Source organism: Myotis nattereri (genome assembly GCF_964212035.1).
Source record: "Myotis nattereri genome assembly, chromosome: 9".
Classification (NCBI taxonomy): Eukaryota; Metazoa; Chordata; class Mammalia; order Chiroptera; family Vespertilionidae; genus Myotis; species Myotis nattereri.
This window is the reverse complement of record NC_138084.1, coordinates 76,026,692-76,040,650: the sequence shown is the minus strand read 5'-3', so window position 1 is coordinate 76,040,650 and position 13,959 is coordinate 76,026,692. Positions and strand designations below refer to the sequence as shown.

At 45.9% G+C, this 13,959-nt stretch overlaps 1 pseudogene across 1 annotated transcript; it reads right to left on the bottom strand.

The window, feature by feature from the left end:
* Positions 1-12,695: 12,695 nt before the first annotated feature.
* LOC308525609 (histone H3.3A-like) lies at positions 12,696-13,105 on the bottom strand (annotated as a pseudogene). The gene has a single exon. The product of its transcript is annotated as a histone H3.3A-like (transcript).
* Positions 13,106-13,959: the final 854 nt, after the last annotated feature.

Genomic DNA, 13,959 nt, shown 5'->3' with positions numbered 1-13,959 from the left:
TCCAGCCAGGCACGTGGCTCAGGATGGCCCTCAGCGAAGGGAGCTAGCATCGCCAGGCCCTGCTCTGTCCCTTCATCCTTCTTAGCACAGGGGCTGAGATGGGTCCATTTTATGGAGGAGACACAGAGCTAAGAGAACCCAGCCCATATTCCCTGGCTTCCAGGGGTGGTGTCGCTGGCTTTCTTTTGCTCTGTGGGAAAACAGCGAGCCATGGCACCTTACTCCATTCACACCAGCTGCTCCAACGTCAAAGCTCATGGAGATGAAAATTGTGCAGATTTTACACAATTATAGGAAAAAAGAAACCCATGATGTCTGCTTCATTATTTATATAGCTCGTTTCATAAGTTTTTGATAGTATCGTTATGCTTTCAACAGTTACCAACATTCCTTCCCTCTGAGCCTGGTAGAACAAGGGTCCCCTTCTTTCATCCTTATAATTGCTAAATTGAGATCCTTTAATTCACTTAAAGTTGTATTTATGTTTAACTTTCATTTTGAATTAATTTTAGATTTAAGAAAAGAGGTACAATGATAGTACGAAGAATTCTCATACACCCTTCACCAGATTCCCCCAAATGGTAACATTCGATGTAGGGGTCGGCAAACTGCGGCTCGGCAAACCATGGCTCGCGAGCCACATGCAGCTCTTTGGCCCCTTCAGTGTGGCTCTTCCACAAAATACTGACTTCTGCGCATGGGCCACGAACTTTCAATCACACTGTATGTGTGCGCCCGCATGTGGTATTTTGTGGAAGAGCCACACTGAAAGGGCCAAAGAGCCGCATATGGCTCGCGAGCCGCGGTTTGCCGACCATGGAGTCCCAGAGTAACATGACTTCAACCAGAAAATGAGCATGGAAACAATGCTATTGTCTAACGTGTAGGCTTAATTAGTTGCCTTTGATTGTCCTGTCTGCTTAGGCCAGTGGTTCCCAACCTTCCTAATGCCGCGACCCTTTAATACAGTTTCTCATGTTGTGGTGACCCCCAAGCTCATTGTTACAAATTGAACATAATTAAAGCATAGTGATTCATCACAGAAACAACATGTAATTATATATGTGTTTTCCGATGGTCTTAGGTGATCCCTGTGAAAGGGTCCTTCGACCCCCAAAGGGGTCGCGATCCACAGGTTGAGAACCGCTGGCTTAGGCTCTTTTCTTCTGGAACAACTCAGTTTCAACTGGCCCATCATGACCTTTACACTTTTGGAAAGTCCTGGCTAGTTATCTTCTGATTTAAAGACAGGCTGTGCATTTTTATTTTTTTCCTCACTGGAGGATATTTTTTTCTATTGATTTTTAGAGAGAGTAGAAGGGAGGGGGAGAGACAGAGAAAGAGAAACATTGATATAAGAAAGGCAAATAGATTCGTTGCCTCCCAGACACACCCTGACAGAGGTCGTTGATTGAGCCTGCAACCAAGGTACATCCCCTTGACTGGAATCAAACCTGAGAGTCTGTAGGCTGATGCTCTAACCCAGCGGTTCTCAACCTGTGGGTCGCGACCCCTTTGGGGGTCGAACGATCCTTTCACAGGGGTCGCCTAAGACCATCAGAAAACACACACATAATTACATATTGTTTTTGTGATGAATCACTATGCTTTAATTATGTTCAATTTGTAACAATGAAATTGGGGGTCACCACAACTTGAGGAACTGTATTAAAGGTTTGCGGCATTAGGAAGGTTGAGAACCACTGTTCTAACCACTAAACGACCAGCTAGGGCCAGGTTGTGCATTTTTTGGCAAGACTACAGCAGAAGTGATACCGTGGCCTCCTCAGAGCCTCATGCTGGCGGCACGCAATGTCTCTGTCTTAACAGTGACATTAACCGTGATCCCTTGTTTAAGTGGGATGCCAGGCTTCTCCACTATAAAGTTACTACTTTCACGTTATAATAAATAAGTATTTTGTAAGGAGATACTTCATGAATATGCTGTTTCCCCACTGATTTTAGGATTCATCAATGATTGTGCCTGAAATAATTATTACTGGGGAGTTTAATTCATGTATAAATATAAAGATAATATAATTATAAAGCAAAAATGAAAGAGCCTTCTAGGCACATGGGCAGGACTGGACCACTTCTTCTTTTTAAAAATATGTTTTTATTGATTTCAAAGAGAGGAAGGGGGAGGGATAGAGAGTTAGAAACATCAATGAGAGAGAAACATCGTTGATCGGCTGCCTCCTGCATGCCCCCTATTGGGGATCAAGCCCTCAACCGGGCATGTGCCCTGAATGGGAACTGAACCGTGACCTCTTGGTTCATGGGACAACGCTCAACCACTGAGCCACACCGGCCGGGCTCACTTCTTACACCTTGAGCTTTGTTGGCTCGGTTGTCTTCGTAGTTTTGTCTCACTTGGTGTAGCTTAGCCAGTTACGTGCCTGAAATGTTGAAGGTCACATCTGCACCGCTATGCTTACCATCAGGAGTAGTAATATTTCAGCTGGTGCTTCATCCTTTCGTCTGATTCATTTTTGTCTTTCAGAGCAAACAGTCCCTTTGGAGCTCAGAACTGCCCTCTAAATTGGATCTGAACTTCAGCTCCGTCTCCCTCTATTTGGACTGAAGATATGTGGCACGTCTCGTGTGCCCCCGTGATTCTAATTTCTACTCAGGATCAGCCTTTCCTTGGTGAATGATTCAGCATTTTACCATCTGACATTTTAAGAGAACCACTTTGCTATTAAACTGAAGCCGTATATTAAAGTTAAACCCCGAAGCAAGCACGGGTTCAACAGAGGTTATACAAAGATAAGACCATTTGTCACACCTACCAGCCTGCGAAGTGCACAGCAGAAATGAAATAAGATTCCAGAGCCAGAGCCGGCTGGGCCTTTGCCTACAAATTCTAATGGACAGACACTGCCCTCGGAGGCGACTGTGGCTCTGGCTTCCGTAGACCCGCTCTGGCTGTTCATAGACTATGTGGAGGGACCCGAGGCCTGAGTCAGGATGGCTACTTAAAGGTGGCTTAAAAGTTAAACTTCCAGCCCTAACTGGTTTGGCTCAGTGGATAGAGCATCAGCCTGTGTACTTAAGGGTCCCAGGTTCGATTCCGGTCAAGGGCACATGCCTGGGTTTCGGGCTTGATCCCCAGTGGGGGATGTGCAGGAGGCAGCCAATCAATGATTCTCTCTCATCATTGATATTTCTATCTCTCTTTCCCTCTCCCTTCCTCTCTGAAATCAATAAAGATATATTAAAAAAAAAAGTTAAGCTTCCAAATCGGGGAAGCTGTACATTGGAAGCGAGCTGTTATTGATTTCTGTTTTGTACCAAAGGAGAACTGATGAAGTGGAAAAGAAAGCCTTCCTGTCCGAGCGTCAGGGGGCGGACTGTCCATCAGGCAGCTGTGCTGCTCTCATCGTTTATTTCCAGTGGCACAGAGGTGCTGGTGCCTCCTCTGCCCACAGGGTGCCTCCAGGGAGGGGTGGCAGATGAAGCAGCCAGGAGTTTAGTGTAAACCTTTCTGTCTGTGATCCACCTACACAAAAGGAGTGACCCAGCTGCTTTTCTTGTTAGCCTTGCTAGGGCTTGCTGGTGCTGAGGATTGAGGAGGAAGAGGTACCAGCCCGAGGGAGGGGGAAAGAGAGGGCAGGGGGAGGGAAGGCAGCTCTGTCTGCCTCTATCCCTTTCCAAGATCTTACCATCTTAATCCTGAGACTTCCTGGCCTGTAATTCCTCCAGAGAGGCCCAGCATCCCTAGAGATTTGGCCCCACCTCTCTCAAGCCACTTGTTTGCCCCTTACCAAGCAATCTTAAAGCCAATACCACCCAAAGCCCTTGGGGTCCTCTCTTCCACAGGCTTCCATAGCACTACACTCTAACCTAAAATCTACATCATTCATTCATTCATTCATTCATTCATCAGTCATTTATTCTAAGCCAGGCTAGGGGTTGTGCTAAGTACTGGATACATGGAAATAAATTAAACATACTTCTTACCCTCAAGGAGGTCCTGGTTTAGTGGGGAGGTGAGTTTTTGAGTAGATAGTCATGATGCAATAGTAAGATAGCATTTACTACATGCCATACAGCCTTCTAAATACTTTACATGCTCCATTCATTTAACCCTCACAACTCTACAAAGTAGGTGCTGTGGTATTCAGAGGTGAAACACAGAGAGGTTAATAATTTACCTAAGGTCACACAGCTAATACGTGGCTGACCTAGGATTTGAATCCGGAGGAGCTGGCTCCAGAGGTAGGGCTTATGACTAGTATTTTTTATAGCCTCTCAGTGAATCAAGATGGTAGTGGGCCCCTAGTGTTATGGGCATGCATGGCAGGGCCTGGTGGAGGTGGCAGGGGTGAGGGGGTTGGCAGGGGGCTTGGCTCAGTGACCTGGACTGAGGTTCCTTCCCTCTCTCCTTATTTTCTGCCTTCAATATTTACTGGGCATGTACTGTGTGCTAGGCAAGCTGCTGGGCACTGAAGATACAAGGATGGGCTCAGCCAAACCTGGGAGGTGCTGGCACAGACCTGCTGGCACAGAGCATGGTCAGCATGGACACGAGGCTGCTGTGGGAGCACTGGTGGGAGACTTCACGTGGGCAAGGGGAGGGAGGGTGTATCTGGTGTGAGCTGCCCTATGGCATTTAAATATAAGTATCTAACAACAAAAATCACCTCTATCTCTGAGTCCTGCTCGCCAACATAGATGGGAAGTCTAAAAACCAGTCATTGTTTGGGACAACCCTCCTCTCCCTACGGCCTTCCAGGAACTCCAGAACACATGTGGGTCTTGGCCTGTGGTTTCCGTTCCACAGGGAGCTGACGCTGCTGTCCCAAGCTGGTCTTCCACCATCCTTCAGCATGTGGTGCCTCCTGAACCAGCCTTTCTCAGCCGCCTGTCCAGGCCGGCCTGTCCCCAAGATGATGAGCAGCTTTGCAACCGCACCACGCCACACCGTAGCTACCGAGGCCGGGGCTTACTGCTTGCATTTTCCCTGGCACTACACTGCCATATGCCTGCAAAAGCAGCCCTCACCAACAGTCTGCATTTGAGCCAACCTCTTCTTTCTCCTTCTTTGAGCTCAAATAGAAAACCATGTTGACCGCCCCCTGGTGATAGCAGAGCCTAGAAGTTGGGAACAATGGCTTAGCTCTCGCAAAGGAGAGAAATTCTCTCATTTCTTTCCAGTGACTCAGGAGAAGCATGGCTGTTACATTTCCAGTAATGGCAACAAGAGCAGCCCAAGCAGAGCAGACGTGTGAGCAAAGACACAGTGGGGTCCCGGAGTTGGGGTCTATGGAGAGTCTACATCTCAGTGTAGAATGCCAATGGGAGATCAGGCAGGAGAGGGAGGTTGGGCCAGTGGTGAAAGGCCTCGAAGGCCCAGCTAGCAGGACACATCTAAAATCTAGCTGTCACCTGAAGCAGAGTAGTGACATGACCAGGTCTGGAGTTTAGAAAGATCATGGAAAGTGTGCGTGTGTGCGTGCGTCTGCAACAAAAGGTCACTAAAAAACAACTTAACTTATTGCACCCTCCTCCTCACCTGGGTGGGCCTGGGCCTGGTGCTACCCTGTTTCCTGGCAGGGTGATGTGCCATGTGGGGTGATAGAGCTCATAGGCACATGGCTAGATGCTTGTCTCATTTTACCTTGGCTCTTAATCCAAGCAAGGTAAAGGACAGGGTGGGGAGAGTTTAGCCCATGTCCCATGGGATAGGTGGTAACAAAATCCAGTCAGAGCAGTGACAAAATTAATTTTCTATCCTTGTCCTTGGGAAATAAAAAAGAACAGGTCTTAGAAGATTGTTCTGCCCAGGCTCCTCACCAGAGGCGAGTGGGAGGTTAGACAAAGGCTGTTCATTTCCCCATGATCCCTGCCAGATCCCGTCCAAGGACCTGGAGCTTCCTCTCTGAGCCAAGAAGACGCCTGATGCCCCCTGATCCTCCAATGACTCCAATGCCACAGGGACTGCCAGCAACGCTGGCGTCAGAATACCCAGAGCCAGGTAATGAGCTGAGGGAAAAGTGCCCAGCCGTGGCATTAAGCGGGATTTATTTTCATCCTCTCAGGTTCCCTATTGTACGGCACACTCCTCCGCCCTGCAAATGCTCTGTATTTTAGGCTACAACTCCAAGGGTGTCAGGGCTGGCTGAGAAATAATGGCTGTCACTGCATCGATGCGCTCTTTCCAAATGCACAAAACAGGAAGGTGACCTGCCGACTCAGTGGAAGGCAATAAACCACACATTCAATTAGAATGACATACATTTAATCACAATTGTCTAATGGTATTTGGGATTTCTTATTTAATCAGCAATGAGATGACCTAGCAATTAATGTTGCTGAAATCGTGGCCCTCCTTACCAGTGCCTTGTTGATATTAAACAAATCTTCCTATTTTATATCCTCTTTCTATTTCTGGAGTTAATGAAATGCTCTAATGAGCTGTATTAAAACATCAATTTCTTCTTTTGTTTCACCCACAAGTTGATCATGGCTTTTAATCAAAATACTGAGTTTGCAGGAGGAGTTTTGGACGTCAGGGTTTGCCTGGATGGAGGAGCCAAGGTGGGAGACAGCTGGCCCGGTTCCCTCCAACTCTCCCAGCAGCTTCGGCTGTCCGGAGAGGTCTGAGGACAGGGGCAGCTTCATAGGGGTGTCACCTGTGTGGTTGCACAGGCCCCGTGCTCAGCAGGGCCCTGTGTTTGGTTTGATGCTCTACTCTCACTGTTTTTTTCTTTACTTAAAAATATAGAGAAAGATAGGGGAGGCTAGGGGACCGTCTAGGGCGGGGGGATAAAATGGACACATATGTAATACCCTTTGTAATACTTTAAGCAATAAATTAAAAAAAATAGAGAGAAAGAGAGTAAGATGAAAAGAATCAGAGACAGAGGCATAAAGACAGAGAAATAACTCTTAAGGTAGTTGGAAATATAAAGCTTGAGAAGAGGGCATTGAATGAGCTTTGGTCTCTGAAAAATCAAGCATTGTCTCCACAGTCAAGAGTATTTAGTTTGGATAATGGGAAGACAACCGAAAAAGAAATGATAGTATTTTTCTTTTCACATTCTATGTGACTTCCTTTATATGGGGTACGGAGAAAAGCAAATTAGTCAATGATGCTAGATGTCAAGGTAGTTACCTCAAGGGCGGGGCACTGACTGGAACAGACACAGAGGAACACCGCAGTCTGTTTCTTGATTTGTGTGGTGGTCACCTGGAGTGGACCTGGAGTGAACATCAAGCTTACACCTTAATTATTAAGCTAGTAAAAAGTAACCTATAGTCGTGTGATTCAGTGAGCTGGTCTGGGTGAGAAGGAATAGAGCTTTTTGATATGAGCAGTTTCGGGGCATTGGGGTCCTGGTCAAGTTCCCCTTAAAAAAAGTCCGGGCCTCTAAGAATACTTTGTGCCCTTGAGTAAGACCCTGGAACTCTTGGGGCTCAGTTCCCTCTCAGGGGATTAGATCCAGAGATCTCCAGGGCCAGTTCCCTCCATTATGCCTCCTTTGAGAAGGGGTGGCATTTCCCTTCTATCCCAAACAGGGCTACTTAGGCTCATCTCTCACTGTCCTGAAAGTCTTCATACCTTTTGAAAAAGAGACCCCATGTTTTCATTTTGCACTAGGTCCTGCAAATGATGTAGCTGGTGCTGTTTGAGGATCTGTCAGCACTGGCCATTTCTTGAGTTAGTACTGCGGACTCTAGGCTAAGAGGAGCAGTGTGTGGAGTGGGCAAGAAGTGGTTGGGTTGGGAGAAGGTGAGATATAGTCTGTCCTTAGGTTTCCCAATGGTTTTTTATATCCCTAAGCTCCCTTCTTTTTCTGTCCTAAAGCCCGGGCTATAGGAATAGCAAATAAAAACAGACATCAATAAAAAGGAGCATGAATAGAAAATTTTTTTTGGAGGGGGAAATGTTTCCCACCCCTGAAATTCATTTAAAAAATTATAATGATGTCTAACATTTATTGAGTACCTACCATGACCCAAGAACTGTTCAAAGAAATGTCCAAAGCACTTTACATATGTTAGGTAATGTAATATTCACAACAACCTTATGAGATGAGTACTATGATTAACCCTAGTTTGGAAACCAAGGTGAGAAGGTTCAGCAAATGCATTGTTCCAAACCTTCCTTTTTTCCACCTCACTATATATCTCGGAGATAACTGCATAGCATCTATAGATCTCTCTCATTGAAAGTTGTAGAAAGATTTAAACTGGTGGCCCATGTGGAATAGAACAAAGAGAATGGAGAAAGCCAAAACAATTGAGTGGCTTGTTCAATAATTCTGATTATTTTTATGCATTCATTCATCAAATATTTATTTAAGTTTTTGCTGGGCTCTGTGATATCAAATCACATAAGAAATGGTCCTTGCCTTCAAAGAGCTCAAGGGAGCTAAGACAAGTAAACAAATAAATAATCATGCAATGTACAAAAGTGTTGTAACTGGAGTGAAGTGACAAGTGTCTGGACTGGGAAAGCTCCCTGAGATAAAAAATGAGACGGCGAGAATACTTTTTCTTTGGAAAAGTGTCAGCAGGTATAGTCTGATGAAGGGCAGCCGCAGGTCCTCCTGACAGGGTGACTCACACATTTTTCATTTGTCGGGTACCCTCTCATCTGCCTAGTCTCCCCAGCCCCAGCCCCATGCACACGAGGACAAGGCTGAGAAGGAGCTCATGATGGAACTGTGGCTTCTCACCTTTGCAGCTCTAACTCCTGCCTGGCTGTAGCACAAATGGTGAGCAAATTCTTGATTATGCACGAAGATGAGCTTCTGATTCATTTCTGATGTTCAATGTTATGAGGCAAACTCCCTGGCCATCTGTTCAAAGGAGGAACATGTTACATATTTGGATTATTTTATTTTTATCTTAATCAAGTGGCAACTTTCCATCTTGATGCATCTTAACCTGAGCAGTTGTGGTTGGAGAGCAATGGGCTTGAACAGACTGATAAGCGAGGGGGAGAAGGATATGCCACCTGGTGCAAAGCTGGTGTCAGATGCAGGAGCAGAGTCTCCTGTGCACGGCCCTTTCATCTCTCTAATTAGGAGAGAAATTGCAAGCCCTCCAGTGGGTACCAAAATGCGTAGAGCACGAGCCAGTAGGGGCTCGTTACACAAATGGGGACCAAAGACCAAACCGGTCAGGATCTGTTGGTTCCAGCCTGGGGGAATCTGGGCTGGGGGTGAGGGTCATGAACAGCCCCCTGAAATGGTTATAGGCAACTGAGCTGAGGGGAGGTAGCTGCAGCTTTCTTGTTAGAAGCAGCCAAAGCACTTTAGCCTGTTTACTGACAGGAGATTTAAGTTTTTACAGCCATTGGCATTTGATGGAAATGTGCAACTATGTTCTAGGACCTCACAGAATTGGGAGGTGGATTAGAGAGAAATTATCTAGCTATTCATCTTAGTTTGGGTTTTCTTGAAAGAGGATCCTGAAACAAAGGTTGGAGAGCAGTTAGTTTATCTGCAGGTGATGCAAGGGAAAGGAGACAGGGAAGGAGGAAAGTCAGTAGGGAGCTGGTTGCCACAGTGGGCAACTGAGCTGCATCCAGATGAGGCCCTCTCAGAATTGTCCTCTGGCGGGGAGGCTGGTGTGTTTATTCACTGACTTATAACCGTGTTGGTTGAGGGTGACCCTCAAGGGTGTTAATCCCTTACCTTCAGACTGCTCTTAACTGAGATCTAGAAAAAAAAGCCCTCAGGTAGACAAGCAAAGAGACAAGGAGGGTGCTCAGTTCAGGTCCCTGGACCATGCACGGAACCGTCTGTCCCAGCCACAGCTGAGACCCAGGGGGGCTGAAGGAAAGAGGTGTGGGCACAGATAGCATTCCCATGGCCCCTGGAGGAAGGAAGTGGGGAGGGAAGAAGAAATAGCACACACTTACCAAAAGTGACCAGTGTGTGAGTTTTGTGGGCTGGCAGGCACCAACCTCAGTCCCCAAGCTCAGATGGGTAAGAAACCTTAAATCCATTTTTAACCAATCAAATTGGTAAGGATGTTTGAAAATGGAACTAGTAATTCTGGGGAGCCTATGGTGAGACAGCCACTTACAGAAAGTATTGATGAAAGTGCAAATCAGTACAACCCTTTTGGAAAACAATGTACAAAATTATTAAGAGAATTTAAAATGCCTTGTAAACCATTCTATGGATATAATCAAGTATAGGGGTTCAGAACAGGCCTCCCCCAAAAGTGCCATTTTGGCATGTGAATTATTTTGAGCTGAGGATAAGCAAGACCCTGCAGGCTCATGAGAAACTTTTACCTCTCCCTTAAAGAATTTAAACTAGGGGCCTTGCCCATTATAAGAAACTAGAGGCCCGGTGCATGACATTTGTGCACTGGGGGTGGGGTGGGGTCCCTCAGCCCGACTTGTGCCCTCTCGCAGTCCAGGACCCCTGGGGAGTGGGTCTAAGCTGGCAGGTGGACATCCCCCGATGGGTCCTTAGTGCTGCCTCAGAGGCAGGAGAGGCTCCTGCTACCGCTGCTGTGCTCACCAGCCATGAACCCAGCTTCTGGCTGAGCAGCACTCCCCCTGTGGGAGCGCACTGACCACCACGAGGAAGCTCCTGTGTTGAGTGTCTTTCCCCTGGTGGTCAGTGTGCATCATAGTGAACAGTCATTCTACCATTCAGTCTATTTGCATATTAGCCTTTTATTATATAGGACTAGAGGCCCGATGCACTAAATTTGTGCAGTCTCTGCCACCGTGGCCAACGGCCTCTGCCGCCTCTGCCATGGTCCCCACCTGCTGCAGCTTTGTCTGGAAGGAAGGACGTCTGGAAGGATATCTGGTCTAATTAGCATATTACGCTTTTATTATTATAGATACCTTTTTTTTTTAACTTATCTATATGGCAGGAAAAATTACTAATGACTGAAAATCTGCTTTTTTTTATTGTCCTGCAATGACCTTCCTTCCTTCTTAAGGCCCAAGGCACCTTACTTCATTCCTTAGCTCAGAATGTCATATATATTTTATTTTCCCTTTCTGTCTTTCAACCTCTCATATATGTGGGGTCTGTGACTCTCTCATGTATATAGGATTCCCATGCATATGTATGTAATTAAATTTGGTCATTTTCTCTAAAAAAAATCTTAAAATTTGTACTTGCTTATAAATTAAACCAATTTTGGCTCTATGTTCCCACTGTGGTGTGCTGGTGGGACATTTAATATCATTTTGGGACCCTCCTCCCTGTGTACCAACCTCCTCCCCAGGCCCAAGGCTGGCTTAGGTTTCTGTGAGCCACTGTAGGCCTCTGCGCAGGAAGCTTTGGCTTGTGCAGGTGCCTATAGAGAACAGACGGAGATGCTTATATTGTGTGTAGGGTTTGTTGTTGTTGTTGTTGCTTTTCAAATTTTATTTTGTTTGTTTGTTTTTGGTAGTGGTAACTTTGCTACTTAACTAGTCAGGTTGAGCCAGCTGAGCATATTCTCTTTCTCTTTTGCAAGCTGCTTTATTTTGCACACTTTGGAGGTCCCCTATGAATTACTGTGCACAGAGAGTGACTCTCCGTAAGAAGATGTAATAGGTTTTGTGAACAGTTACTGTCTCACTGTCCTTCCACCAGTAGCTTAATCTAAGAGCTTGTCCCTGCGCCCATTGCCAAGTGACACAGTGGCCTCTGTGTGTGAGGTACAGCATGAGGACGGACCTAGACGCTTAGAAAAGACCTTTTAAAATAAAATAAATTACATTAGAAAGCCATCATCCAGTAAGCTTGAATTTTTCTGATGTATAGTTATATGAGCTTTAACACAGAGGTAAATTTGTGGAACCACCACAAACACATATCAGGACCTGGAACTGGTCCATCACCCCAAAAGGCTCCCTCGTCTGCCCATTAGTAATCATATCCTCTCCCTGCCTGTAATCCATGGCAACCACTGACCCGTTCGTTACCACTGTAGTTTTGTCTTTTTGAGAAAAGATCTTTGTGTTTGAAGCATTGGAATAAAATTCTATATTTAAAGTGGTTCTGGTTTGTTGAAGCAAGGGTGAGACAACACCTGCACAATCACTTGTATCAGGGTGGCTGGCCATGAAGACACCATCAGAAAGACACCCCAGGAGGAGGCGACCAATGTGCCATCCGGTCAGCCTTCCAGTATTTCAGAGCATCCAGCTCCACCTCCTCTCTCCCCCCCCCCCTCTCTCTCTCTCTCTCTCTCTCTCTCTCTTGTTTAATGTATTTTAATAGCAAACTTACAGGAACCTCACAGAAGACAGACAGCATTGAAAACATGTACTTGCATGTAGGACAACTAAGTTCGAAAAGTCTAGTGAGCGGATGCAACCTACTGTTTGATAAAAATGCTACAAACACCATTTAGTTGCCATCAATAAGAAATTTACTTGTTTTTTTTTTTTAAAAAAATCCAAATGCTGGCATTGTCCAGAAAAATTTAACAGCTTTATTTATATTGTTATAAAGTGGGACTGCTGAAACTTGTTCACTGAAACATTTGACTTGCATTAATGCTTTATGTCCCCACATTTACATTAAAAACGTTCAGACACAAACGAAAATGGAAAAACTGCCAATACCTGATTTCTGTCCCCTATTTTCAACTTGCAATCATATACTTAGGTACCTTTTGACCCCATTGGAAAAAAATATCTAACATTCAGAACTACCAATAACAAGAAGAGAATTTTTTTTTTTAAAGAATGAAATGTTTCCCATCATAGTGGATTCTTAAGCATGGTCTCCACATATGCAGCGTGCTAGCTGGATGTCTCCTGGCATAATTGTTACACGTTGGCATGGAGAGCACACAGTTGGTGTCTTCAAAAAGGCCAACCAGACAGGCCTCCTTTGCCTCTTGCGAAGCACCAACAGCTGCCCTCTGGAAGTGCAGATCTGTTTTTGAAGTCCTGAGCAATTTCTCGCACCAGACGCTGGAAGGGAAGTTTGCGAATCAGAAGTTCAGGGGGCTTCTGATAACGTCTAATTTCAAGAAGTGCCCCAGTGCCAGGCCTGTAAAGATGAGGCTTCGTCACCTGTCCAGTAGAGGGCGCACTCTTCCGGGCGGCTTTGGTAGCCAGTGGCTTCCTTGGTGCTTTACCACCGGTGGATTTGCGGACAGTCTGCTTTGTAGGAGCCATGGTACAGAGGCCTCTTTACTTACCCGCTTCTCCTTCGGCTGGAGCTCGGCGAGCTGGAGGCGTCGCAGGCGTTAGCGATGGCGGCTGTGAGCACCTCCACCTTCTTTCTCTTATGCTAATTCTTCTTGGGACCATGTAAGATGACATCCTTTTCTCAACACCACTGTGAAGTCTCAGCAGCCAAGCGCTCTCTTTTTGAACGTTGCAATCAGACACTGGTGCATCCGCCTTCTAGCTGCTTTTCCAGCAAAATCTGTCCCTGCTGATTGGAAGGAATCTTGCCTTTCACCGTTTTTATTGTATCCATGGGTTCAGCGATGGTCTTTCTCATTAGGCCTTTCATGGAAATTTGCATTTTGACAGCTGTTTGACCTTAGTGAATCTGTAAGGGTCAGTTCTCATTAAAAGGTGCCCAGATTTAGCTTAGGCTGGGTTAAATCTGGGTTATGGGGGGGGGGGGGTGGAATAAGGAGTCTAGTATCGCAATCTTTAGTTCTGACAGGAGCACTGGTCGCTACAACTGGACTATTCTGACCCAGTCACTTGGGTTGTTAAAGAAATTAATTGAAGCTGCTCTGAAATGAAGCGGAAGACTCCGAGAGCGCCTCCTTCTTGCCTACTGCCCACAGATTCTGCCAGTGATCCCAGGGACGGGCTGGAGAAAAAGGGAATGGAGTCTCTAGGACACTTGCAGGAATAGAGATTTTTCTATGGAAGTAGAGAAGGAGGCACTTCACCCATCACTGGAGCCCTGTATGGTCTTATTCTCCATCTCATGCAGCATGAAAATGCTGAGCTATTTCAGGACCCTGTAAAGATTTCCACAGACACATTTGATAAAGGTCTAGGACTCT